The sequence below is a fragment of the Eptatretus burgeri genome, chromosome 15 (genome assembly GCF_056783735.1).
Source record: "Eptatretus burgeri isolate ZD-2024b chromosome 15, Ebu_testis_v1, whole genome shotgun sequence".
Lineage (NCBI taxonomy): Eukaryota > Metazoa > Chordata > Myxini > Myxiniformes > Myxinidae > Eptatretus > Eptatretus burgeri.
In genome coordinates, this window is record NC_140975.1 from 27,080,796 (window position 1) to 27,108,733 (window position 27,938).

The window sequence follows — 27,938 nt, forward strand, 5'->3', positions numbered from 1 at the left end:
ACAGATAAGGGCATACAGATGTCATACAGATCCCCCAGGGTACCAGCCTCAGCCCAACTCTCTTTAATATCATCATTAATAAAGTAGCTTCCCATTCCAAGCTCCACAGCAAGATATTTCTGTTCGGTGATGAGATTGCCATGTGGATCCGTTGTAAGAGTTTAGCCCTTTTGGGTGAAAAAAAAAACTCCAGAATGATATCCATCTTGTGGAGCAATGGGCCTCAGACTGGGGTTTTAAGCTATCAGGCAACAAGTCCAAGTTCATCATATTTTCTCGCAAGAAAATAATTGAGGACATAGCGATGGTAGTTAATGGTGCTTCCCTCAAACCATCTTCAGAAGTATCATTCTTCGGAGTCATCTTTGATAACGGATTAACTTGGACTCCCCATGTTAAGATTCTGACTGGTAAATGTGCTAAATGCATCAATCTATAACTTTGTCTTTCTGGTACTGAGTGGGGAGCACATCGTGATTGTCTTCTCCTGTTATATAAAACTATTATTCGTTCTCATCTGGATTATTGTGGCCTCATCCTTGGGGATATGTCCATGAGCAATTGGAAAAAACTGGAGATTGTCCAGTGTAAAGCCATCCGTATCTGTTTAGGGGCTTTTACCAGCACTCCTGTTTCTGCCCATCTGGTGGAAGCGGGCGAGATGCCCTTGTCTCTTCGTTGGGAATTTTTGAAAATGAAATATTTGGCTCGAACCACCTCATCCGGGGATAACCATCCGGGTAAAGCCTTATTTGCAAACTGCTGGGAATATCTAAAGCTTTACGAGAACCTCACTTCCCCGCCTTTCATGTAAAACGACTGCTAAGGAAATGGGGTTGGATTCCCTTCTGGTCAACCCCCATCATAAAATTTCTATTTGGGCCCCCTGGACCCTTGAACCCCCTCGCCTTCATGTGGATCTATGGGGAAAATCGGTGACAGCTAATCCTGCGGCCACATGCAATCGGGCTATTGAGTTTATCAATTCAATATGGAGTCAATCATTGCATGTATATACAGATGGCTCCAAAGAGCCTTCTCTTGGTAGGACAGCCGCAGCAATATGCATCCCTGATTTTAGGGTGGTCAGGGCATTTCGGCTAACGAACCATCTCTCGGTCTTCTCGACCAAACTATTTGCCATAGTTCTGGCTCTAGAATGGATTATTGAGTTTAATCCCCTCAGTGTGGTTATCCTCTCTGATTCAATTTCCACGTTAAAGGCGTTTGAATCCTTACACGATGGTTGTAGGAATGACTTGGTGCTGGAAGTTTGGCATTTGGTTAATATTGCAAAGTGGAGGGGGTCTTGTGGTCGACCTGTGCTGGATCCCTGCTCATGTCGGCATTGGTGGAAATGAGGCCTGTGATCTAGCGGCGAAGCATGCCCTTAAACTGGAAAATATCGCCCAAATCCCCCTGGGACCATCAGAAATTATTAGTCTGGCCAAGGACCAGATCGAGAAAAAATGGCAATTTCAGTGGGACTCCAGCACGAAGGGAAGATTCTGTCGCACGGTGCATCCGGATGTGGTACCTCGAGTTAAACTTCCCATGCTTTCCTGGAGAGACCAGGTGGCTCTTGGTAGGCGAAGACTCGGGCACTGCCACCTAAATTCATACCTGTATAAAATTGGGTGCCACCCTACGGGGTTTTGTGAGACGTGCAAGAAACCCGAAGATCAAAATCATTTATTCCTAAATTGCCCTCTTTATGATGGACCCAGGCGGCATCTTGTGCAGAATGTTGGAGTAATGGGGATCAAGGTGTTGGACCTACCGGAAGTGTTGAGGCTGATGAACCAGAAGCACCCTCAACTCTGAAAGCTGGTACTAAAATTTCTGAAGGGGTGTGGGAAATCCATTTAAATTTCCTAACATTCAATGGGATAATAAACTATTTCGATCGCGTTCAGGTGCATAGCGTGTCTTGAGCCTACCGCCTCTGAAAGCGCCATTAAAAAAATAAAAAAATAAGAAGAAGAAGAATGAAGTAGCACAGATTGGCAGGTTTCAGGCCTAAGGCCTAAGGCATGGGTGTTGGTCCATGGCCTAGTGCAATTGGAATGATCCCACATATTTAACCACAATGTACTACATATGCACGTAAGCCGTGTGCATGTTTTTCTTCATATATGTATGTCGGGTTATTTTTAACATGACACAGGCAAAGCTTAGAAATGAACGAAACAAGGTGGGTTAAAAAGGTTCTTTTTCTTCATTGCCTCCACCACCGAAGATGGAAGGAGGTTTTGTTTTCACCCATTTTTTTGTTTGTTTGTTTGTGTGCAGGATATATCAAAAAGTTGTGGACAGATTCCAATGAAGTTTTGCGCACAGGTTGGGTGTATGACAAAGACAAACTGATTAGATTTTGGTGAAGATCCGGATCCGGATCCGACTACTAGTATTTTTTTCAGTGATTCTTCACCATTGAGAGAGAGAGGGCCAAACACGATATTCAGCACGATATCTCAAAAACGTTGTGCACGGATTCGGTTGAAACTTGGTGCACACGCTGGGTGTGTGACAAGGACCAATTGATTCAATTTTGGTGAAGATCCGAATCCGGATCCAGAAATTTTTTAAGTGATTCTTCACCATTGAGAGATTGGGCAAAAAGCGATATCGTATTGTATAGAATGATATTTCTAAAATGTATTGGGCCCGATATGTTTTCGTGGATCAGGCATTACGTGGCGGAGGCATGCGCTCTACCGAGTGCCCTTGTAGTTTTGGTTCTGTTATCAGCTTGAGCGTGCATTCAAAGAAAGTATTTTTTTATTTCTGGTTTATTATCCTAGTTGTCTTTATTGGTTTCTATTCCACAAAAGATATCAGAAAATGAAAATGGCTTTTCCTTTCATTTTGCCAAATATACCCAAGCACCGGTGGGTGTAAGGGTTTCTTCTTCTTCAAAATGGTTCTTGAATCGGCTCGAACGTGCATTGAACACAAACAAATTTTTTATCTCCCGAACATTCATTGCGACCAGCAGGGGACATGTATCGCAAAGCAATTCTCACTCTTGTTGGAGAATGATATGGAATCGTGATAAGTGTAATTTCCTACGCATATCATTTTTGATGATTGCAATGGTGTCAGTCGAGCTGGCAGGATAGTCGAGAGGTACGTACAGTCATTTCTGAGCTGTCTCACCTGGGTTTGAATCCTGACCCAGCTATAAACTGTCATCTCGGTGTTTCACAGGTAGGCCGATTCATCGATGTGTGTACCTTCCTTCGGATGGACGTTAAACCAGGTGTCCCATCTGCGAGTATTAGATGGTGGATATTAAAGACCCCACGTTGTCCTTCGTGAAGACTCGGCAAGCTATCATTGGCACCATGAAGAAATTTCAAATTCCGGCCATAACTAATCCTGGGAAGGCAATAGCAAACCACCCAGTCGAACCCTTACTCAGGAAGCTGCTGTGGTTGGAAATACTAATGTTTAATGAAGAGTAAGGTATGTGTGTGAGGAAGGGAATAAAGGAGGAGAAAGGGAGGGAAAGATGTCAGTGAAGTTTGGGATTATTTTCTCGCTTTAATCACCATACCATCTTCACCATGCAATGTTATTTTTTGCTTTTCAAATTCCCTCCAGGTATTTGAAAAAAACAATTCGCACCTAAAACTGAGTGTCAGACGTCTTAAACCCGCAATCTTTACCCCTCGCTCTTCTCTATTCCTTTGCTTTGTTTTATTCTATACTTGTGCACCCGTGCGTTGATGTGAATTAATATTATAATTTCCAGCAGGAATGAAATAGACGACGACATTGATAATAACATCAATCTCATCCAGCAAGAGGGAAGATTTTTCAGTCCGCTTGAATTCATGTTAACCTTCAGTGTGGTTAAGTAATAGTAATATTACTCCTTGGTGGTCTCTGTACTTTATATGCTGAATAATAGGAAGAAGGATATTAATCTCTGCCAGCAGTGAATGTAGTTGTTAAATATATCTGGAGCATTCAAATAGTTAGATGAATGAGATGGACAATAGTCGGACAATAAAAATATAGTACAACATGGTGTTTATAAAAAAAAAAATTTTTAATCTACTACTATACAACGACTACTACTTTCCTGATGTACCATACTCTTCACAGAGCATCAGTGCCGCCGAAGCAGCTTCCGAAGTAAGGGTTATACTGGGTGGTTTGCCATTGCCTTCCCAGCAGAAGTTTGGGTGGAATTTGGCCATGGTGCTGGAGATAGCTCGTCTAGTCTTCGCGAAGGACACCATGGGGTCTTTAATGTCCACCAAACAATGTCAGCAGACGAGACGCCCAGTTTAACGTCCAACCAAGGGACTGCGCACCTGTAAAGCGTCAAAATTACTTATTGTGGGGTTGGGAACTGAACCCCGACCAGTCAGCTCTGAAAAGGATGCTGCTGCCTCACAACGTCCAACACGACACATGCCATGTGCACAAGCTCAGTAAATCTCATCCAAGCAGCAGTAAAGTAGTTTTGCGCATTCTTTGCACGCCTGCAAAAAAACATGTTCAACTATTATTGGTGACAAATTTGTCTGCTTTGCTTATGATCTTATAATTACCGTTGGCTTATCAATTTCCACTGTTCAAAATGGTCTCGCCAGCAGAATTACAAGAGAGAGAGCATCAATTTCAAAAGTGAATTCCTTAGAAATCCGCGTTAATGAGATAAAACAAAACCCGAAAAACCAAATTGATGGAAACATTTTTCATCCTCAGCCTTTCATCACTTTTTTTTGATTAGCAATAACGGAATCGTGTGCGTTTTTATGTCCTTACAGATAGATTTCAATTGCAGTTACAACCATTTTGGAGTACATAAACCTCTGATGGACTCCAGCGTGGGACTTTAGAATTGCGAGAGGCATCGCGCCGGCTGTCGAAAGGCCAGCTCCAATTGTGCAACTAGGGGTCGGCATGGACAAATGGTGGGTGCTGTTTGCCTTTCAAGAACCTGTACATAATCAGGAAAAAGAGTAAGCAATTGCGCTCTGATTCCCCCTATGGTAAGGTGTACTTCGTTTGAATGGATGTGCTGGGTGAGCATGTCGTGATTGATTAACTTAATGGGGTGTGGATATGACAGAGGTATAATGAGCAAAGAGGGATGACCGGAGAGCTTCGGCCTGAGAGGTATATGTGCTCCACTTTGAGTTGTCTCACCTGGGTTCGAATCTTGACCCAGCTACAAATGGTCACCCTGGTGGGATGCGTCTGTCAACGCGAACCGTTGGTGGACGTTGGTGGGAAGGGAACGGCAAACCAGCAAATATAACCAAGCCACCCAATGTAGCAAGCATGGTGTTGGCTTCGCGGCTAAGGTGGCTGACTGAGGATCGTAGCTTAGCGGCTAAGGTGGCTGGCCTAGGATCCTCGGGTCCTAAGTACGAGCACCATCATCACCTAAGTACAAGTCCTAAGTACGAGCACTGATTCTCTCCCATGGGTATATGGTACATCGATGACTGATTATTATGACTAGAAGCACCCGCTCCCTACAGGAGCCGTCAAGGGGTCATGTTGTTATATTTATGCCTATTTTACTTCAAGGAGTCCCAGGATTACACACCCAAAAAAGGGTTGCGATCGGTTCAGCCATTTTTGCGTTACCTGGGAACAGACAGACAGAAGGACAGACGGTGAATTACAGTAAAATAATGAGCTAAATGGCCTTTTCCAATTGCAAAATATTCTTTGTATTTGGAGATATCCAAATTCAAAACTCAATGCACCACCGACTAGCACAGCTTCCCAGCAGACAAGACTTGGGTCCTACGTTTCGAACACTGAGTGTTCATCGTTCAGGACTGTGCAGCTCTGCAGGCCTAGCATGTTAAGTACCTTCCCTCCCACGAAGCAATCACTGACTGTAATGTCTGTCATTCACTGCTTGAAACGTCAGACCTGAGCCATACCTGTTGAGCGGCTTTCCGAGGTGGTGGTGCCAGTGCTGGATTAAGCCTCGGCTGGCCCTAAGGCACATTTTGAAATTTTAGAGAATGGCATGAAAAATTTAAATTAGATCTCAGGCTCATGGAAATGGACCCCAGACAAAAGATGAACTGATTCAAGAACAAAATATTTAATACAAAAAAAAATATTTAATGTGAAAATAATTTTTGGCCCAAAATTTTGGCTGGCCCTGAGGCACATGCCTCGTCTGCCTAATGGTTAATCCAGCACTGGGTGGTGCCTTCGTTTTTGACAATGGGTCTTCACCAATGTCTGTCCAACATCAACCATAAATGCTCGGGAGACAATCCTTCCACTGAACATCTCTTGTAACTCAGGACCTCAGCAAACCACATGTGGGTCATAAACATGCTTGTTCCGTGGAAATTGCACCTGTGGTTATTGTGAACCAGCACATGGTTTATTGAACACAAGATTGATGTGAGCAGGGCAGTTCAGCTAATAATGTTGTAACGGCCTTCAATCATGAAGTTGAATCTTCCTGGGTTTGAAATATTTTACTCTCCATCCAAGGACGAGCTTCCTGTTGTTTTGTGACATTTGCATCTTGTAGGATTGAATGACCTGTTCACGTTGCTCATTGACTTCAAAACAGATTGAGCATAATGATTATAAGCAATGACTGTTGTTCGTGTCATTTTCAGCAAAATAAAGTCGAGATGGGATTAGGAGAAGCGTATTCAGTATACCTTGTATGCATCGGTGTTTATTTACATCAAACTCAGCATTATGGTATTTAGATATTGGCATGCTGTGAACACGGAACAAATCCGAAGTTTGGCGAACGTTCATGTCCCTAAAATTATTCCCAAATGTACAAATCTTTGTGTTAGTATCGTACATACCTCTATTACTCTCATACATACCTGTGTTGCTGTCACATGGAAAAAAAGAATGTAATCGCTGATCTCAGCACAAAATTGGTGATCGACGTCGACCACAAAAATAAGTGAAAACAAATAGAAAATAAAATACCTTAAAATGGGGATTGATCCGCCGGCGAGAGAAGAGGAGCTGACGTTTCAGGCCTTACCCTTCGTCGGAGAAAAAGCAACGGCGACGTTGCTTGCTCCAACGGCTTTTGCTCTGACTAAGGTTAAGGCCCGAAACATCAGCTCTTCTCTCCACGGCCGATCAATCGCAATTAATTTTTTTTCAAGAAATGAAAAAATTGTATTTGCTTCTTTGGATCTTGTGTTGATAAATTAGTGTGATGTTGATGTGGTGCAGGCATGATGGGCTGAATGGCCTCCACCTGTGTCTGATTTCCTTGTATTTCCTTGAAACAGGACGCAACAGGACAAGAGGAACAGCAGAGAGAGGGGGGAAACGCCAACAGCAGAGCCGAAGGGCAAGACAGGAGTGGACAAACAATGGGGTGTGCGGAGGAATGGGGGGGGCAGGAGAGGATGCATGGGTTGGACAAGATGGTTGCAGAAGGAAACTCTCAAGAAAGAAAACTGGAAATTAGGTAGGAGGGATTGGGTGGGGTGGGTTAATGAGGGTGGAAAAGGACGTGGTTTTGGATCGGGGACCATCTGAAATGATGGTTAACACCTGTCGGGATTTAAGGTATTTTATTACCCTCGCCAGAACAGAGGGTGTTTCATTTGGGTCCGTTTGTTTGCGTGTCTATCTGGGTGTTTCTTGATCTGTCTGTCTGTCTGCATTGAACGTGAGTATGTGCATCAATTACATGAGACCTCTATGTACCTTTAGACCCCTTAAGACCTGTAAGACCCTTTAAGACTCATGGGACCCTTTGAACCTGAAGTCCCTTTAAACCCTAAGACACTTTGACATCCCGAAGACCCGTTAAACTCCAAGACTCTCGAAATCCGAAGACCACTTAAGACTATTTAAACCCTAAGACCCATTAAGACCCCTCACACCTTCATCCATCTATTAATTTTGAGGTAAACGTATGCCAAAAGGTAAACATAGACCAAATGGTCAACATAGGTCAAATTTCTAAAATCCTCAATTTTAATCCCATTAACTTGAAATTTGAAGAGTATTTGCATATCAGGTCACTGAATTCAACCACCTACTGATTCTGAGGTAAACATAGGCCAAAAGGTCGACATAGGCCAATAGGCCAATTTGGGCCAAATTTTCTAAAATCCTCAATTTTCATCCGATTGACTTTAAATTTGAAGAGCATTTTCATGTCTGGTCGCTGAATTCATACACATATTAATTTTGAGGTAAACACTGGCCAAAAGGTCAAAATAGGCCAAAAGGCCAATTTTGGCCAAATATAATGTTTTTGATAATTATGACATCATCCCCCAATCTTCCACATACACGATGGTGTACCCCAGCCTTCACCAAGTCGAGAGACAGAGACAGAGACACAGGAAAGAAAGTACCAGTCCATAGGGACCAATTGGCACTCTGACAGAAACCGTGCTGCCTTGACAAATCTGAGCAGCAGGGAAGAATGGGGAAGATTTGGCCCCTGACTTGGTTGTGGAGTACAATCATTGTGAAGAGGCATCCCTGATAGTTATTGAATGTGTGTTGGTATCGTCCCTGTGATGGTCTCAAATACAGTGTTCAACCTCGTGGGTTGATCGAGCATTAAAGCACAGTTCCACATTCCATAACAGCCAAAGCTGTATGATCTGTTAACAGTAATGTCCATCTGCCACAGGAGCACATTACCTCTGCCTCACTATATATATATATATATATATATATATATATATATATATATATATATATATATATATATATATATATATATATATATATATGCATGTATATGTATAAGCCTGGTGTTGGCTTAGTGGTTAGGGTGGCGGCTTGGGATCCCAGTGTCCTGAGTTCAAGCCCCGTTGGCTGCTGAATTAATACCAGGGGGGTTGACTCAGCCTGTCATCCTTCCGAGGTCGGCGAAATGAGTGCCAGTGTACTGGTCCCGGTGTATGCCCCGGTTAGAATAGGTGTACCATATCCCTGTGTGTCGTAAGAGGCGACCAGGGTTGGCATCAGGAAGGGCATCCGGCCATAAAACATTGCCTCACAAAAAGCCAAACCCCTGCACAGCAGGGAAAAATGGCTGTAAAAACAGTCATATATATATATATATATATATATATATATATATATATATATATATATATATATATATATATATATATATATATATATATATATATATATATATATATATATATATATATATATATACATATAGTTATAGATATATATTGTTGTGGGCCGGGGGGTCGGGTGAGAAGACCACTCGGTGGGGGAAGCTATCTCTGTTCCCACCAGACTCCCTGGAATTATAGGCCGTCGCACATGGATAATTCCGTGATGTGGCGGCTCGCTTAACCGACCGTGGACACCAATAACTCAACCGCGTGACCTAGGGTCCTCCCGTCTATGGGTTAATCGGGTTACCTAATTAATCATGTGGTTTAATTACTGGGGAACATGCCCTCGGTACGCCTTGTCCGAACTGGATCACTCTACCACACCGGATCACTTAACTGGATCGGATGCAGCCTAGCAACACTGCCAAGGACGTACCGGCGAAAATAAACGGATTGTTGGGAATAAAGTCCTGGCTAAACTAGGATTCAGACCATGCTGGATCAATGGAAGAAAAGACAAAAACGAGCAGTGAGCATTCCTAATAATAATTTATTAACAGTCAACTTACAAAAGGGGGACACAGAGCAGACTTTACGTGAAAATAAGAACAACAAGCCGGGAGGTGGCGATGGGTCGCCGAGCATGGAAACTATAAGATATAGAGCAAAATGGATGTCATATAGCGGATAGGGAATCACTATAAAAATTTGCATATCAAATCCCATCCAGTTCCATCTACTGATAACTACTCGGTATCCATTTGAATGAAAAGTACCGAAAATGCGGTTTGAAATCAGAAATCCCCAAAGTTCGAGGGGGTGCTGTGGGTGAACAAAGATCTAAATTGAAAATCCGGCTCAATAGTTTGTGCACTATGTATTGCAGACGATTAGTGTGAATTTTCATGACCATCCGACCATAATCCGAGGAGGAATAGCATTTAGCGCGAAGGCACCTCCAGCTCTCGCATATTATCGATTTTTATACTAATTGACCTTTGACCCCTGACCTAAGCGAAATCGGTCAATATGTCCTGAGGAAAAGTTGTAGTACTCATTGAGTTCCATGAACCTGCAAAGTTTCATTCGTATCGATGCACTCACCTGGTCGCGAGGGGGCCTTCAATTTTCGCCAATTTTCGCGCATACCCTAATTGTAGGGGGCGCTGCAGGTAAAGGATTCCATATATCACAAAAACCAGAATATATTTGATAGAGCATCACCTGTAGATCATCTGTGCCAAATTTCATAACCCTACGTGGGATAATGGCTTTCGGAATTGATTTTGCGTGAACGGTACTGATTTTGAAGGTTTTTCGGTTGTTGCTAGGGAACCAAAGTGTCCCTAGCAACCATCACAATTTCCAAAGCACTTGGTCATATGATGTACCTACCACCCGAGTTTGGTCAAAATCCGCCCACGTTTACTACCAATTATGCTGATGACAAACGAACAAACATCCAAACAAACAGACAGAATTACTGACAATAAGGGTCACCTATTTAGGCGACCCAATAGCGATCTCTGCGGTATTACTTAAGCAGACAGGCGCCAGCACACACACACAAACACACACACACACACACACACACACACACACACACACACACACACACACACACACACACACACACACACACACACACACACACACACACACACACAACCCGATGAAGAGGAAGTTTTGAACCAGGAAGGGAGGGGAGTTAACGCTATGATCTCGGTACCTTTGCGCCCAATAACACAATGCGCCACCAATATGTTTCGGGGGGTGGGAGGGATGCTCCGTGGTGCGGTACCTGACAGTGGGCGTGTTGTCTGGCTTCAGCCGCACGTGTGGAGACCGTGTTTGTGAAAGGAGGAGCTTGACGTCGTTGACGACGTCGTGTGGGCGGAGATGAGGAGGCGGAGTCCCGACAGCAGGAGGCGGGTCATGGTGGTGTTGTTGAGGGCGAAGCGAGAGCTGGAGAGAGGCGGAGAGAGCGGCAAGAGAAGCTGCTCCGGCCTTTATAGGACTCGCAGCTTTTGGGGAGGAGCCACCCCGAATCGAAACGTCATCACCTGAATCGGGTGCTCCGATTGGCCCCAACCCCTCACATGGCCCGCCAACTTTGGCCGGAAACCGCCTCACTTAGTGTCCGGCAAGGCCTTCCCAGACAGTGAACATATTTCGCTCCAACCCTACGACATGACACGAATCGCCCACACCGAAATTGGCACGCGAATCGTACTGCAAAAACCCCCGGGCCACGCCCGGGTGACCGGTCGAGGATCCCGCGTGCCCGCTCGGGTGTTCGACCAGTGTTGATCAACGCGCTTGCTCCGTTCGCTCAACGTGGCCTGCTCTGCACATTCCCCGGCTCAATCGCAGCTTCGCTGGTCATAGAGACGAGAAGACGCTCACCATCCGTGTAGAACCCGCTGCTGCTAGCGAGGGCCGAAGGTACATTGCCATGGATAAATCCATGCACGTTTCACGAGCGGCGTACGTGTCTGCTTTCGAGCACATTCCGTACAGTGGGCGCAGTTCGGCCATTATGCGCATGGCCAGCGCTCGTGTTCACACGACTTCGCTAGCGTGTGCGCGGGGCGAACACCAATATGTGTCGGATATTGAGGCTGAAAAGGAACAGGCCACTTCTACTCCGCACACTCGTATCCCGCCCAACATGGCGTGGAGTCGTCTTTATGCGTTTCGTGCAGCGTAGGCGTTGTGCTGGATGTATTTCCTGTGTTGTGAAAAACACCATTCGTGCAGCCTCTTAGGAGATACTCGTTCGCATGCCTTTTTAATGCAACCGGAAATCTTCCCCAGACCATCAGAAGCCCGAGTCGATAATCCTGCACTGCCAAGCACACCACATGACTCGCCGCACACGCCGGGTTTAGGGCTCACCCAGGAACGAGGATCTCTGTGCAGCAGTTCCCTCACCGCGGCACCGCACGCGCTGGCCTTCATGAGGCCCCACCTTACAACGAAGGCGCACCGCCAATCCTGAAGAGAGCCCTCGGCACAAAACTTTGAGAACAGAAAACTTCACAGCTTGGTCCATGAATCATGACCCCTTACTGAAATAAAGGTGGATACTTTGAGCCCACCTTGGGAGGACTCCATTCCACACTCTGAAACTCGCATATGAAGATACCAATCAACAACACACACACACACACACACACACACACACACACACACACACACACACACACACGGAGGTGGATACTTTGAGATGTGGTCGGTCTGAAACCCCCACATATGGAGATAGCAGAAAAAAGGAACTTGCATGTACACAGACGTGCACACATACTTAAACACACACTCATACGGAGATGGACACTTTTTGATCTGGGAGGGCTACGTTCCACTTTCTGAAACCCCTATTTGTTCCATGGTCGGGTTGTCGGCGACTAAACCGTCTCCCCCACCAGGTTTTCTGGTGAGGAGGGTATTTGGATATGGACACCCAGCAGGATTAAAAACAAAACCTGTCAAAGGGCGGAAGAGCTCCTTGTGAGCCAACGGCCATCCATATCTAGTACCCAACTGTGTCTGCGGACGTCCTCCTGCAGTTGGGTCACTTCTTATTTGGAGGTTGGTGGCAGGATTTGCACTCCGGCCACCGTAAAACCCTTCATTCCGCAAAACGCAAAAACGCAAAAAAATCTGAAAACCCACTCCATGGGAGTACCTCCTGTGCAGCTTCCCTTTGCAGGGCAGCTCACCAGACGACGGGATTGGGGCAAAGCCTTCGGGACCCCCAATCTTTGATAGGAGGGAAACCACAGGGTAACATCCCTGGGTCAGATTGCGGGAGAGTGTGTCGGAGTGGTGCTGAGGTGTCGTCCACTAGACGGCGGTCTCCTTGGGTTAACCTGAGGCGGTCCCTTCGGGTGGGTGCCTGGAATGTCCTATCCCTAAGAGAGGATGATCACCTGTCTCTGTTATCATCTGAGCTCAAGCATTTGGACATCGGGATTGCAGCTCTCTCTGAGGTTCGGAGACCGGATTGCGGCGAGATAATGGTGGGTGGTTACACCTACTATTGGTCTGGTCGCTCTGATGGTTACCATACCCAAGGAGTTGCTGTAGCTGTGTCCAATAAGCTGACCCCAATGATAATTGAGGTAACACCGGTCAACGAGCGTATTATGAGATTAAGGATTCGTCACTCCTTAGGTGTCATTTCCCTGGTCTCTCTTTATGCTCCGACTGAGGCGAGTGATCTCACCGTGAAGGATGCATTCTACGCCACACTCGAGTCTGTGGTTGATCAGTGCCCCAGACAAGATACACTTCTAGTCTTGGGGGATTTCAATGCATCGACTGGAACTGATAGGGACGGTTATGAGGTGTGTGTTGGTCCCCATGGGTCAGGAACTATCAACCAGAATAGCACTAAGTTCCTTGACTTTGCAAGAAGTCATGGACTTAGGGTGGCTGGTTCATGGTTTCGGCGCCCACAAGCTGATCGCTGGACTTGGTATTCCAATGCTGGCGGTGTGGCAAAGGAGATTGACCATGTCCTCATTGACGGTCGTTGGAGGATGATCCAGAACTGCAGGGTCTACCGGAGTGCTCAGTTCCTCAATACTGACCACAGGCTTGTTGTAGCAACTCCAAAGCTGCACCTTAAATCCTGGAGAATGGTACCATCCCAGCCGAGGCTGGATGTTGCCAAGCTCAGGGATGAGAGAGTAGCTGAGGAGTTTGCGAACAGGCTGAGTGGACACTTGGGGGGTCTGGGTGCTTTGGGGGGTTCTGAAGAGTTGTGGAGCGCCTTCAAGACCACCGTCCTTGATGTTGCCGGTGGATGCCTTGGAGCTCACCGCAGGGCAAAGAAGAATTTTGTCTCCCAAGGGAAACTGGATAACATTGACCAGAGTCGCAGGGCCAGGCTGAATGGCAGAGCTGAGCTGTTCAGGGAGCTGAGGCGTAAAACTGTACGTGCACTGAGGGTGGACAAGGAGGCCTATGTGCGAGGAATCTGTGAGGGGGTAGAGCATCACCTGTGGACAGGTGATTCTCGTCCCGCTTACAGGGGAATTCGCGCATTACGTTCATCCAGGCCCATCCCTCGGAGCACTACAGTTCGAGCAGAGAGTGGTAGGCTCTTGACAGAGGAGTCTGAAGTGAAGGCCCGCTGGGCCGGTTACTTTGAGCGGTTGTACCAGGCTGATCCCCCAACTGTCGAGTTGGACGTAAAGGGTGTTACAATCGAATCAACTGTGGTCCACCTACGCTTGTGGAAACACGGGCTGCGGTGAACCAGTTGAAACGGGGCAAAGCTCCAGGGATCTGTGGAATCCATGCCGAACTTCTCAAGGCTGGTGGAAATGCTGCACTCGTGTCGTTGCATGCAGTTTTGTGCTCTGCCTGGAACACAGGCATCATCCCAACTGACTGGAAGAGGGGCCTTGTTGTCCCTCTCTGGAAAGGGAAGGGTGATCGCCAAGACTGCAACAACTACCGAGGGGTGACGCTGCTCTCAGTGCCGGGCAAGGTCTTTGCTCGGATAATTCTCGATAGGGTTCGCCACCATCTGCTTCAGCACCAGCGTCCAGAGCAGTCAGGCTTTACACCAAAGAGGTCAACGATTGACCGTATCCTTGCACTTCGTGTCCTCACCGAACGCAGACGAGAGTTTCGGCAGGGGTTGCTTGCAGCCTATGTTGATCTCTGTAAAGCGTTCGATTCAGTGAATCGGGATGTCCTCTGGAGGATTCTTGGTCTTCGTGGGGTGCCACCAAAACTGATCGATCTGATGTCTGAACTCTACTCTGGTACTGAGAGTGCTGTGAAGTGTGGTGGTACCATCTCTGACTTATTTCCAGTTGTTACTGGAGTTCGTCAGGGATGTGTACTGGCCCCCACACTTTTCAGCACTTGTATGGACTGGATTCTAGGGAGGATGTCGGAGAGATCAAGTTGCGGTGCGTCATTTGGGAATGTCAAGATCTCGGACCTTGACTTTGCAGATGATGCAGTCATCTTTGCGGAGACTTTAGACATCCTCTTGGGGGCCCTCGAGGTGCTGAATGAGGAGTCGGAGCCGTTGGGATTACGGGTTTCTTGGGTCAAAACTAAGATCCAGGCTTTCGGTGACATCTTGGATGCTGCTGTCCTGTCTGTGTCTGTTTGTGGTGAGGATGTTGAGGTCGTGGAGAGATTCACTTACCTTGGCAGTGATATTCATGTCTCTGCTGGCTGCGAGTCAGAGGTCAATAGACGTCTGGGTCGGGCCTGGGGAGTCATGGATTCACTGGATCATGGGGTGTGGCGCTGCCGGTACCTGTGCGGGAGGACGAAAGTCCGAGTCTTCAGGTCCTTGGTACTTCCAGTCTTGCTCTATGGGTGCGAGACTTGGACTCTGACCAAGGATCTGAGACGGAGACTTAATTCCTTTGGTACCAGGTCTCTTCGGAGAATCCTTGGCTATCGCTGGTCGGATTTTGTGTCCAACGAGCGGTTGCTGAGAGAGACTCGGATGAGATTTGTTACCTGCATAGTCCGTGAGCGTCAGTTGCGGCTGTATGGACATGTGGCTCGTTTTCCTGACTCTGATCCTGCTCACCAGATTCTCTCAGCGAGGGAGTCTCATGAGTGGAGGAGGCCAGTGGGTCGACCACATGCCTCATGGTTGCAACAGGTTGACCATCATCTCAAGGAGATGGGGATGGGCCTGGCATCTGCCTGGGGGATGGCCAGACGGAGGCCCCTGGAGTACCGGCGGAAAGTGGACGCAGCGACGTGCTGTTCTGGCACATGCTCCCATACCTGACCTGACCTGACCTGACCTATGTGGAGATAACAACCAAACACACACACACACACACACACACACACACACACACGGATACTTCGAGACATGGGAGGGCTCCATTCCACTTTCTGAAACCTGTATATGGAGATGTCAACAAACAACCAATAACACACACCGGTGCCAAATGCCATTGTGGTATTACAGTTTATATACATACACACACGTGCAAATGTCCACACACGTCAAATAAAAACGACAAACACAAAGATTTACCTTGAAACATCGTTCTTTTTAAGAGGATTTAAAATGGGTAATTAGCGAAATTCAATTCAAAAATGTACCAAGCCAGAGAACACAAAATGCGATCGATAATTTATGCCTTCACAGCTCGATCAAATATGGCGAACACCTGTTCGGATGGACCTTATTGTGTTTTTTATTTTGCGTTGATGTCGAAGTGAGAGGTGGATTACAAATGGAGATCGCACAAAGCGATCCTTGAACATTTTCAGTGGATGGAACGCCTGCCGAGACACCCACCGCATGGAACCGTGGGACCCAACAAAGGCGGAAACGTATGTCTAATCGATGTGAGATTGAAAGCATGTGTACTTTTTACTGAAACTAACAACCAAGCAGCTTGGAGAGCACTCGTCAAGTGGCTTAAGCATTCAAGCAAGCACTCCAACTTAACAGTCAATATGAAACGGCTCCCATGGCACACAATTGGCAATCACCGAACGGTAATATTGAGCATACACCTCCCAGAGACGCCCAGAATGTCACATACTGTATGTCTGAATTGGACAAGTGAACACTTTTCTTGGAGTCGGAACTGCTTGTAAATTCGCTTAAATTTTGTAATTCCCTTTAGTTTAAGAGATACTCATGGTGAATGAGTAATGCAGAAATGAAATAAAACAATGAACGCTGACATCTCCGGGCGTTTATTAACATTGCAATGTACCCAGCTATTTGTAGCTATGACAGGGTTCCCACTCAATCTCAAAAATGAAATTCCCTGACATTCCCTGACTTTCCCTGACTGTGTTGGTAAAGATTCCCTGACCTTTTCAAACCTAAAAAATTTTAAAGTTCTTTTAGTCAGCTCCTCCTCCCCTACACCGACTCCTTTCCATCACCATTTTCATTCATACATGGTGTACATGTATAATTTTCAATTCTTTTCTTCTTTTTAAAATGCCAATACTAGCAGAAAATTGTGTCCGCTTCAAAATTTATTTGAATATTAAAATATGTAGGCGTGCTTTCGACAACTTCTGAATACCATTTTTGTTGGGAAATTAAACTGATTCTTCATTTGGGTGTTAACTTCGGCCTCTTTGAAAATGGTCCAGAAAGTACACTTTCCCAGCTTGTACTGGCATTTTAATTTTTTTATCAATATAAAACTTACAAAACACAAATCATACTAATGTCAAACGTGCCAGGTACCATGACTAGATCAGAATTATATCAGAAAAAAATTTAGCAACATTTAGAACATCTAAATCTTGCAAAATAGCAACAAAACATTGATATTGTTAATGTGACATTGCAGACAAGCTAGAACACCCGATGATATTGCAGAAATAACTAACAGACTACTATATTGTACATTTTTCTACAAGCATCTGGTCCGAGAAAGGACCGTTTGTTGAACTTCTGCGGTTAGGTGGGTACTCCTGTACCATTCCCTGCGGATGCAGGTACGTTCACCGCCGCAGAAGTGAAATTACTCAAATGTTACATGGGAAGTTGCAGTAACAGTCGAGATGTTATATATTAGAATCGCGAAAATGTCAATAACATCAAGCAACGTGTGTAGCTTAGAATTATATGGTTGGCAAAAACTAGCAATTAAGGAAACAAATGTGAATTGTTTGAGTAACGTTATTGCAACAGTTAACATATACAGTACAGTATGGACAGTTGCTTACATTAAGTGAAATGTCAGTTTGTTACTTCTTTAGTTTCTGTAGTTTTGCTATTTCCATATCAACCTTCTGAGATTCATTTGCTGCTTCTTCCATAAATTTTTCCTTTTTAGTCTGAAGCACTTTTATCTGCTCACATGCTTTCTTTTTAGCTGCAGTCTTATGATCGAGCTCACTTGTGGCTTTACGTTTGCATTCCAGTGCTGTTTGATACCTGGCATGAGAACCCCTGACATACATCAATAGTGGCTTATCAATGTTCACAGAGGTGACTCCACCTTCTGCCTGCACAGCATCATGAAAAGCATCTGCCTGCACAGCATCTGCACAGCAAACAATTCATGAAAAGAGCAATAAAGAAAACTTTTATAATTATGAACAAAATAATTGGGTGTAAAGGGTACTGATTAAGATCATTAGGCAATAATCACACATTTCCCTGACCAACAAAAAAAATCCCTGAAAAATCCCTGACTTTCCCTGACCAACCTCAATTCCCTGACTTTCCCTGACTTCCCCTGACTTTCCAGGTCAGTGGGAACCCTGTATGATGAACAGAAATGACGTCATTTCAAAAGTGTCGTATTGGGTTGTGCTACGAATTGGTGGAGGGGGGGGGGATGGTGGAGTGGCCGCTCTGTGACCTGAATCTCCTCCGGAGGTTTGCACTGCAATTGAGTGGAGTGGCCGTTCTCGTTTACACCATGTTTTGTTTCCTGTTGATGTAAATGTCTTCATGCACCTCTTTTATGTATATTAATTTTCCTTTGTTTTAGGTCATTCATCACCTTGTGTAATGAGATGACAATAAAAAAATTAAAATGTTCCCCATGAAATCATGAAAGCGACCCTATAACTATCGTGTGAAATGTGGAAAAAAGAAACGTACTTGGACAACCAATAAACAGGGCAGCGGCACGGAGACAGCCGATCAACCTCCCAGGTGTGACCCAGAGATTCCTCACATCCAAGATGTTGTTGTGGTGGGGGGGAGGAGGAGAGGAAGAGCAGTGGGTGAAGGGAATGGGCCAGTTCATGGGGACCAATCTGCGCTATCATCATGATCCCACTTCCCTGATGAATCTGGGCAACAGGGAAGAGCGGGGAAGATTTGGCCTCCGACTTCTATTGAGGGCTATAGCCATCACGAAGTGGTATTCCTGATAATCATTCACGCATGTGTATTATTTGTACATACTTTAGAGACAGACATGCTCTTATTCTTAGTAGTACTGTATGTTTTCATAGTATGTGCTTTATAGACACACAATCCTGATAATATTCCATCGTGAACCACACCCATATACATACGTACAAATGGCCCTTGGGAAAATGTGTCTGGCGGCCCTGTCCCCATCAGGCTGATTGACAGGCGTAGTCCCGCCCATCCCTCTGTTCCGTTCCTATTCCTTTGCAAAGGAATGCAGTTTTTGCATTCTTTTCGTAGAACCCTTTGAAGGGATTAAATTTTTGATCAGTTTGCACCTTCCCATTATATAATGCAGTAAATTTGTGTTTAGACCAGGTTCGTAGCTCAAACCATTTTTGAGTTAGGTTGTCAGAAAATAATAAGAAGAAGAATGACAAATGTGCACTTTTGGGTCTCTCATTTTTCCATTTCAGCGATGATGTCCCGAAGTTAAATGAGTGTTATTGAATGGGAAATTTTCCAGAGATGACTGCAAGGTAATTGAGAGGTATATATGCTGGTAGATTTTTTTTTTTTTGTATACCTTGTCGAGGCTCGTGTGAGAGCAAACACACAACACACAGCAAGGGGGGCATGAGACAAGAGGGGCGGGAGTGGGAAGGACAAAATAGTGGGGAACAGAGACATGAGGAGATCTGTGGAAGGGAGAGGGATGGGGTGGGGAACATGGGGAATACAAGATGGACATTACAGGGACTTTCAGGAAGGAAAGCAGGGAATTTGAAGGAGGTGGGCTTGGGTGGATTATCGGGGGTAGAAAAGATCGAGGATTTGGATGGGGGATGATAAGAGGTGGTGGTGAACAGCTGTTTTGAAGACCTGGAGGGAAGAATGGGATTGAACAGAGTAAGGGAGTTTATTCCAAAGGCGGGAAAAAAGAGGAATGAAAGAGTGAAGGTGAGCAGTGATTCGTGATTTTGGTATTTTTACCAGAAGGGGTTTGTTGGTGGACCTTGAGCGCCCTGTGGAAACATAGTGGGGACAAATCACAGAGAGAGAGCAGGGGGGTGAGGCTGGAGAGGAGACGGTGGAAGACAGAAAGACCACCGACCAGCCTGCAGTGATTGAGTGAGAGGCCCAAAGACTCAGCCTCATTGCGGGAGATGCCAATGATCCGAAATGCCTTGGTTTCGACAGCGTGAAGCCGAGAAAGGTGGGAAGCAGGAGCATCAGCCCAGAGGGGAGAGCAGTACTCCATCAGGCTGCGGACTAAAGCTTTGTAAGTGGTCAGGCGCTCAGGTTGGCTGAGGAAGGACTTTGCATGACGGAGGATTCCCAGTCAGCAACTGGCTTTGGAGGCGAGGTTTGAAATGTGCTTTCCCAGGAAAGTTCATGACAGATAGTGAGACCCAGAAGCTTGAAAGAAAGGACTTCTTCCAGAGGATTGTTGAGAACGTGGATGGGGGGGAGGGGTTCTAAACGGTCCTTTCGAAGAGACATCGTGAGAGTGTGAGATTTGTCCGGATTGAAAGACATGTTCCACGTGTTGGACCAGTCTGTGATTTTATCCAGATCTGCAATGAGCGAAGAAGCTGCTGCTTGCCGGTCTGAGGGATGACCGATGGTCCAGCAGAGGGTGAAGTCATCAGCAAAGAGATATAGAGGATTTTCCAGAGAGTCGGAGAGATCATTGATGAAAACCAGAAAAAGAACACAGCCCAGAACGCTACCTTGAGGAACTCCAGCCTAGACAGGAAGAGGGGATGAAATAACTCCATTTAGGGCCACACGATGACTGTGACAGGAGAGGAAGTCTGCGAGCCATGAGTGGAGATGGCCTTGGATACCATGGGAAGAGAGTTTGGTGAGCAGAGCAGGGTACCAGACCGTGACAAAAGCATGTGATATGTCCAGGGATATGGCTCGGATTTCCTGTCTGGCATTGAGGGCCTCCATCCATTGTTGGGAGAGCAGAAGCAGCATATCCAGGGTAGAGTGACCTGGTCTGAAACCAAATTGATGATCGGAAATCAAGCCATTGGAGACGAAGAAGGATTTAATGTCTGAAGCGATGATGGATTCCATAACCTTGCTGATGATTGGGAGAAGGCTGATTGGTCTGTCGTTGAAGGGATCTGTTTTTGCACCTTTTTTATGCAGGGCAGTAATGTTTGCTGATTTCCAATCAGATGGCAGATGAGCTTGAGCAAATGTGAGGGTGAATAGAACAGAGAGAGTGTGAGCAAGAGCAGAAGAGCAGATTTTTAGGACACGTGGGCTGATGCCGTCTGGACCGGTTGCAGAATCTGAGTCGAGGTTTGACAGCAAGCTCTCCACCTTGTCAGGAGAAAAGGACACAGAGTCCAAGGACAGTTGGGTGCGACTGGGTAAGGTGGGTAAAGAAAGTGATGGATTTTGGACACCAGATTTAGCTCCAAACACCGAGTTTAGGCATTCAGCTTTTTCACGTGCGGTATCAGCAGTGCGGCCATTTGAGGTAAGGGAGGGGATGGAGGGGGAACATCCACCAGAAACAGATTTGATGAGATGCCACCAGGATTTTGAGGAAGGAGAGAGGTTTGAAAGTTCAGACTTGAGCTTAGAAAGATGTTGTTTTCTGGCTCTCCTGAGGGTAGATATTGTTCTGAGCTTTATGGAAGGAACTGAGATTGCCCTCAGTTGGGTTTGCTTTCCATGAGGCAAAGGCAAGTTGTTTCAGGACAACTGCCTCACCACAAGCTTCAGTGAACCAAGGGCAGGAGGAAGGGTAGGGCAACTGAAGATGAGAGGGGATAAATCTGCGCATGAGGGAGAGCAAGTTTCTTTGAAAGAATTCCCAGGATGAGTTGATGTTGGAGAAAGTAGCGATAGGAGACCAGTCTATAAGTTTGATGGCTGCTTGGAGACCCTGCCAGTCATCTTTAGTGAAATGCCAGACTCGACGGCGGTGAGGTGGTTCTCTGATAATAGCCAGAGAGATGTTCACTTTGACAAGGACGGGGTCAGAAGAACCCATTGGAGCGGAGGAAGAGCAGCAGATATTGTCAGGGAAATTTGTCAAAATCAGATCCAGAAGAGATGGAATACCATTGGTTGAGATCCGGGTCGGGAAGTTGACCGATTGCGTCAGTCCCAATGAGTCACAGAAAGCTTTTGCTGAAGTGCCATGGCAGGTGATAGAGGTACCCACACCTAGCCAACTGGCATGATGACAATTGAAGTCGCCACATATGAGGAAGAGAGAGTTTGGATGAGAAGATAGAAGTTGGTCCATGTTTTCGGATAGTGAGGAGAAGATGGAGTCATCACTGTTCGGTGGGCGGTACAGTACACATAAAAACATGAGGTAGGGGTGGAGGGGAAGCCGTAGCCAGAGGTATTCCTGGGGGTGTGGGGTGTGGAGGAGTGAGGGCATTGCATGGAGAGTGAGGAATAGAGTCTTTGATGACGAGAGCAACTCCTCCACCAGGACGAGGCTCAGGTCTGTCCTACTGGAGGAGTAACCAGGGAGAGATACTTGGGAGTCAGACATGTCTTGGGGGAGGAAAGTTTGTGAGGAAGATTATGTCTGGTTTGTCAGTGGCAACCTGTATGGAAAGATCTGAAAGGTTTGAGCGAAGGCCCTGGATATTTGAGGTCCACACTTTTAATGAACAGGTAGGGGAGGAGGCTTTGGGTGCAGGGGGTGGGAGGGGAGGGGAGGGTAGGACAAGGGATGAGGGTGGGAGCTAAGGAGGGTTGTTGAAAGAGTGTGGGGGATTGCAGAATAGCTAGGGGAGGGGCCCGGATGAGGAGGAGAAAAGGCTATGTGGTGCTGGGGGAGAGGGGGGACAAGAGAGGGGGAAGAAGGCAGTTGAGGACTTGAGGAGGTGGAGTGAAGAGGTGAGAGGGCAGTGGAACGAGGCAGCTTTGTGGATGGGAGGGGGGGCAACTTTGAGAAGGATGAGTGAGGAGGATGAATGGTGGGAGAAAGGTGAGGGGGGAGTTTTTGAGAGAGGTGAAAGGGAGGCTTGGAGGGAGAAGAGTGGGATGGTTGCTTTGAGAGTGAGAGTGAGGGGTGAGTTGGCACTGAAGTTGGAAAAAAGAATGGTTGATGGAAAGCGAACATTCATAGCAAACTGGGGTTTTTAAAAGTTTAGGTCAGAGATGCGATTAAACACGTTTCTTGATGGATGCAATAAAGGCGAATTCATAGAATGGAGAGAAGAAACGCTGTAACAGTTGGATTTTTTAGGCAAGGTATGAAGGAGAGGTCGAATTGAGAGCAGTCTGTTTAAATAGTTGAAGAGTAGTGCATTATGATACAGTAGAGTATGATACAGTAGAGCATGTGTGAAAGAGGTAGATGAAGCATTATAAGAGATCGTTTTATTATTATTATTATTATTATTATTATTATTATTATTATTATTGTTTGAGAGTTTTCAACAGATTAGGTCATGGAAGTGTTGTAGAAAAAAATCGTGAGGTGAATGGTGAAATTGGATCGATAAACGCAGGGGGTGGAAACAGATCACGTGGTTACGGGAGAAGCACTTGGCTCTGGGAGGTGTATCGTCAAAAGTGAAATTTATTTATTTTACATAAGGATTGCATAATATTTGGAAAAGGGAAGGTTGAAGTAAAATCGTGGAAGTGTGTGGTGAATTTGGATGGTAAACGCAGTGTGAAGCTGCTGAGTAGAGAGAGAGAGAGAGAGAGAGAGAGAGAGAGAGAGAGAGAGAGAGAGAGAGAGAGAGAGAGAGAGAGAGAGAGAGAGAGAGAGAGAGAGAGAGAGAGATATATATATATATATATATATATATATATATATATATATATATATATATAGAGATATATATATATATAGAGATATATATATATATAGAGATATATATATATATATATATATATATATATATATATATATATATATATATATATATATATATATATATATATATATATATATATATATACAGAATGTGCAGAGATCGAAAGGATACAAGGAAGATGTTTATTTTTTGATGTATTTTTGAAGAACAGGTAAGATTCGGAATGGAAGGTTGTAGATCGGAAGAAATCGTGAAGGTAATGGCGAGAGAGGGTCAGCTCAGTCGAATGAAGATGGTGTGCCGGCAGGAGGAAGAAGAAGAGGAAAAGAAGAAGAAGAAGATAATACCAATGATGAAGAAGAAGAAGAAGAATCGAGACTTGTGAGTGTGCAAGGAGAAAGGTAGTTTTAAAAAATATATATTTAAGACAAGAAATAGAGTGCTTAGTTGGGAGGTATGGGGGACATTTGGAAAGTGGGGAAGATAGAAATTGAAGGTAATGGGGAGAAAATACAAATAAACACGATCGTACACCGAGGGCAACGATGGGTAAGCCTCAAGCACTCGGTAAGACAAGGTCGACGAAAACTCACAAAATAGCACGATTTTTGAAACAAAACCGAACTCAGAACACACAGTAACATGTAGGTGAGAAAATAAACAGTAAAAATGGGACAGATCGACCGGAAACTTAACTTTGAGATCATCAGCAGAGAGCCCTAAAGGAGATCTGCCAACGCTCCAAAACCTCCAAAACCTTTTGAGGATTTATGTTGTATTGAGCCAGTGGAGGGTTTGGGTTATCCCCACATAAGAAGTCCATTGACTTCTTGATAATTCTGTATGGCAATAACTCGTATATGAGGAACTCAAGTAATTCTGTGCAACAGTTAAACTTATTGAATAAACGGTTTTCAGAACTATCCGATAATGCATACATTCTCTCTGAAAGGACCGTCTGGAAAGCACCCTTACCATTATTATGATACATTACACAGTAGACAAGATGGATACAAGAGGTAAAAACTGGAAATTTGAATGGAGGAGGACTTGGGATGGGATTAACAAGGATAGAAAAGATCATGGTTTTCGATTGGGGACAATCTGAGATTATGGTGAACAGCCACCTTGAAGACCTGGCAGGAACAATGAGAATGAAGATCACTATCCGAAAAAATATACTCTTAACTGTTGATTATGATGACCACATTTGAGATTGGAGATTATCCGAAGAGGGATGTGAAAGATATATTGATATCCATTTGAAAGATATATCAATATCCTTCACGTGGACATCAAAGTGAGCACATCTGGTTCAATACCGCATCTGCTCCGCCCCCTGTTAGCTATGAATTCAGAAAATAGAGGAAAGGGGCAAGGTTACAGAAGAAGAAAGGAGGGTTGGGGAGTTGGAAGAAAGAAGAAGAAAAAATAAATAAATGTTTTGGGACAGATGAAGGGAAGAGAAATGGATGAGGAGACTTCCTGCACAAGGCCATGTTGTACTTTATGACAACGTTATATGGGATGTGACACGTAGCCGGAATCACGTGATCTGATTCAGGAAGTGTCATTTTCACATTCCAAGGGGCTCAAAGAAGTCGGGCAGCAGAAATCGTAGATGTGCTCAATGTGCCATTCTGTATGCTGTGAGCAGCCATCCCCTCTTCTCCTGAGGCTGGTAATTGAGTTATTTATTGTTGGGCATTAACTGGATGAAGAACAAGCCGTGATTCACTTCATGCATAAAGTGAGAGTTCCATGAGCTGATGTGAAAGTGCCATCATGTGCGTTAAAATGCAAACTGTAATACCTCCGTCATTCATCACGAAACCAGCAGTGTATGTCAAATGTGGTCACGTTGATGGAAGGTAGCCAATCTTCTTAACTCGTTTCTCATCAGCATTCCAACAGAGAATGATGGGCCTTCTTGCACAACATTTTCTCTTGTTCCTTTTCAGATGGGATCATGTGGATTGGAATGGCCAGCTCAGCGAGCAGAGCACAATGCCCCGAGGAGAAGAGAGATGGAGAGATGGAGATCCACTTTTCCCCTCAAAACGCAAGTTGCTCTGCACAAATGGTCCACCTGCCAGTTTGTATGAATTTCCAGGAAGAACTCTGATGTATGTTCAGGACCATTCTCCTGAACTTTTCATTGCTTTTGTCTTGTAATCAGAGGCAAAGCAAACTCAGCATTTTCAACTTTTGGACTATGGGATAGATTAAATAATCTTACAATGGTGTTTTGTTTGTTTTTGCTTTGTTTGTTTTTTTAAACTATTATTGAATTGTTCAGATTCCATGAATGAATGCTCCAGTAAGTAATTGTCGGGGGCGTTGTACTGGCAGAGGTCATCCTGTGAAAATGCAGTGAACGCATTGATGTCACGTACGCCGGTCCAGAAATTCACATTCCAGGCACGGACATGTTGCAATGCAGCAAATGCACCAATGCCTTTATGTTTTTGAAAAGGAATGTGTGGAAGATTCAAATGTTAGCTTCATGAGCAGTTGCTGAGAGGGAGTCAACTGGGATTGTTTCACTGTACCGTCAAGTATTTTAGTTCTAAATAGTGTTTTGTGTTTGTAATGTGTGCTGTTGTCAATATCAGTGTGGTGCACTTTATGGAAGTTGCTTTTTTTGGTTCTGATGCATCCAACCTTTTCTGTATGATTAGATGTTTAGATTGCCGACAAGCACCCTTACCATGAAGGGTTGCTGCGCTTGGTAATCATGTATGTATGTATGTATGTATGTATGTATGTATGTATGTATGTATGTATACCTCTCCTTCTCAACCTCTTTCTCTCAACCTCTCTGTCTCCCCCCACTGCCTTGTGTCTGTGCTTTATTCTCCCTTTGTCTCACTCCTTTGTCTCATTCATTTATTTATTTTTCTCTCTTTCTGTCTGTCTCTCAATAGAAAAATGCAGCTTCATTGATTCCTGTACCCTTCATGGTATGTGGTGGCTGTGATATACAAGCTAACTGAATGTAGCCTGTTATTAGTCCTCTGCCAGTTTCAGTGGAGGGACTGTAGGTTTGCTGTCCGTCTGTCCGTCCACCCGTCCATCCCACCTGTGTTTTTCAAACTTTTTTTCTCATACCCTTTAATATATTAAAATGAAACTTGGTTCATGGCTTTATTATGATACATTACTGAGTTTTAGGGCATTTCATCAATTTTTCACAGTTATGCCCTTTTTAGACTTGGGAAATATCACATATTATACATGAATCGGTGTTCAGCTACCCTGACTCCACCACACTGCTTTACACCCATTGGCTGGACAGCTGGCCTGACTCCACCCCAATAAAATCATGTGCCACCATTGCATGAAGCAGCACAGATCAGCAGGTCTCAGACCTAAGGCCTGGGTGTTAGTCCATGGCCCAGTGCAATTGGAATGATCCCAGGTATGTAATCATGATGTATTATAAATGCACATAAGCTTCATGTATATACATCGGGTTATTACCTCCACCACCGAAAGTGAAGGAGGTTATATTTTCACCCTTCTCTGTCTGTTTGTCTGTTTGTCTGTCTGTGTGCAGGATATCTCAAAAAGTTGTGGACGGATTCGGACAAAACTTGGTGGACACGTTGGGTGTGTGACCACGATGAATTGTATGGATCTGGGTATAAGAATTATTTTTGTTTAAATTTTTTTTTTTCAGTGATTCTTCACCATTGAGAGATAGGGCCAAAAATGACATAGTACTGTATCGCATGATATTTCAAAAATGTATTGGGCCCGATATGTTCTCGTGGATCAGGCATTACGTGGTGGATGTATGCGCTCTACCGAGTGCCCTTCTAGTTTTTAATATGAAATGGGCAAAGCCTAGAAATTAATGAAACACAGTGGGTTAGAAAGGTTATTGTTATTCATTTTGGTTCTGGTATCAGCCTGAGCGTGCGTTAACGGAAAAATATTTTTTATGTCCGGTTTGTTTTATTCATTGTCTTTATTGGTTTCTTGTCTACAAAGGATATTGGTAAACGATTTTCATTTTATTTTCTTGAATAGACCTAAACATTGTGTTGTTGGGTTTCTTCTTCTTCTTAATTTTGATTCCGGTATTGTCTCAAGCGTGCGTTAAACACAAACAATTTTTTTTATCTCCCGAGCATTTGTTGGGACTGGAAGGGAACATGTATTGCAAAGCAATTCTCACTCTTTATTTTAAGT

The 27,938-nt window shown here is 44.8% G+C and overlaps 1 long non-coding RNA gene across 1 annotated transcript; it reads left to right on the forward strand.

The window, feature by feature from the left end:
• The first annotated feature begins 2,649 nt into the window (after positions 1–2,649).
• Positions 2,650–27,421, forward strand: LOC147011792 (uncharacterized). The gene is made up of 3 exons (XR_015051580.1): positions 2,650–4,931; positions 7,266–7,447; positions 25,703–27,421. It is a non-coding gene; the product is annotated as an uncharacterized LOC147011792 (long non-coding RNA).
• The last annotated feature ends 517 nt before the right edge of the window (positions 27,422–27,938 follow it).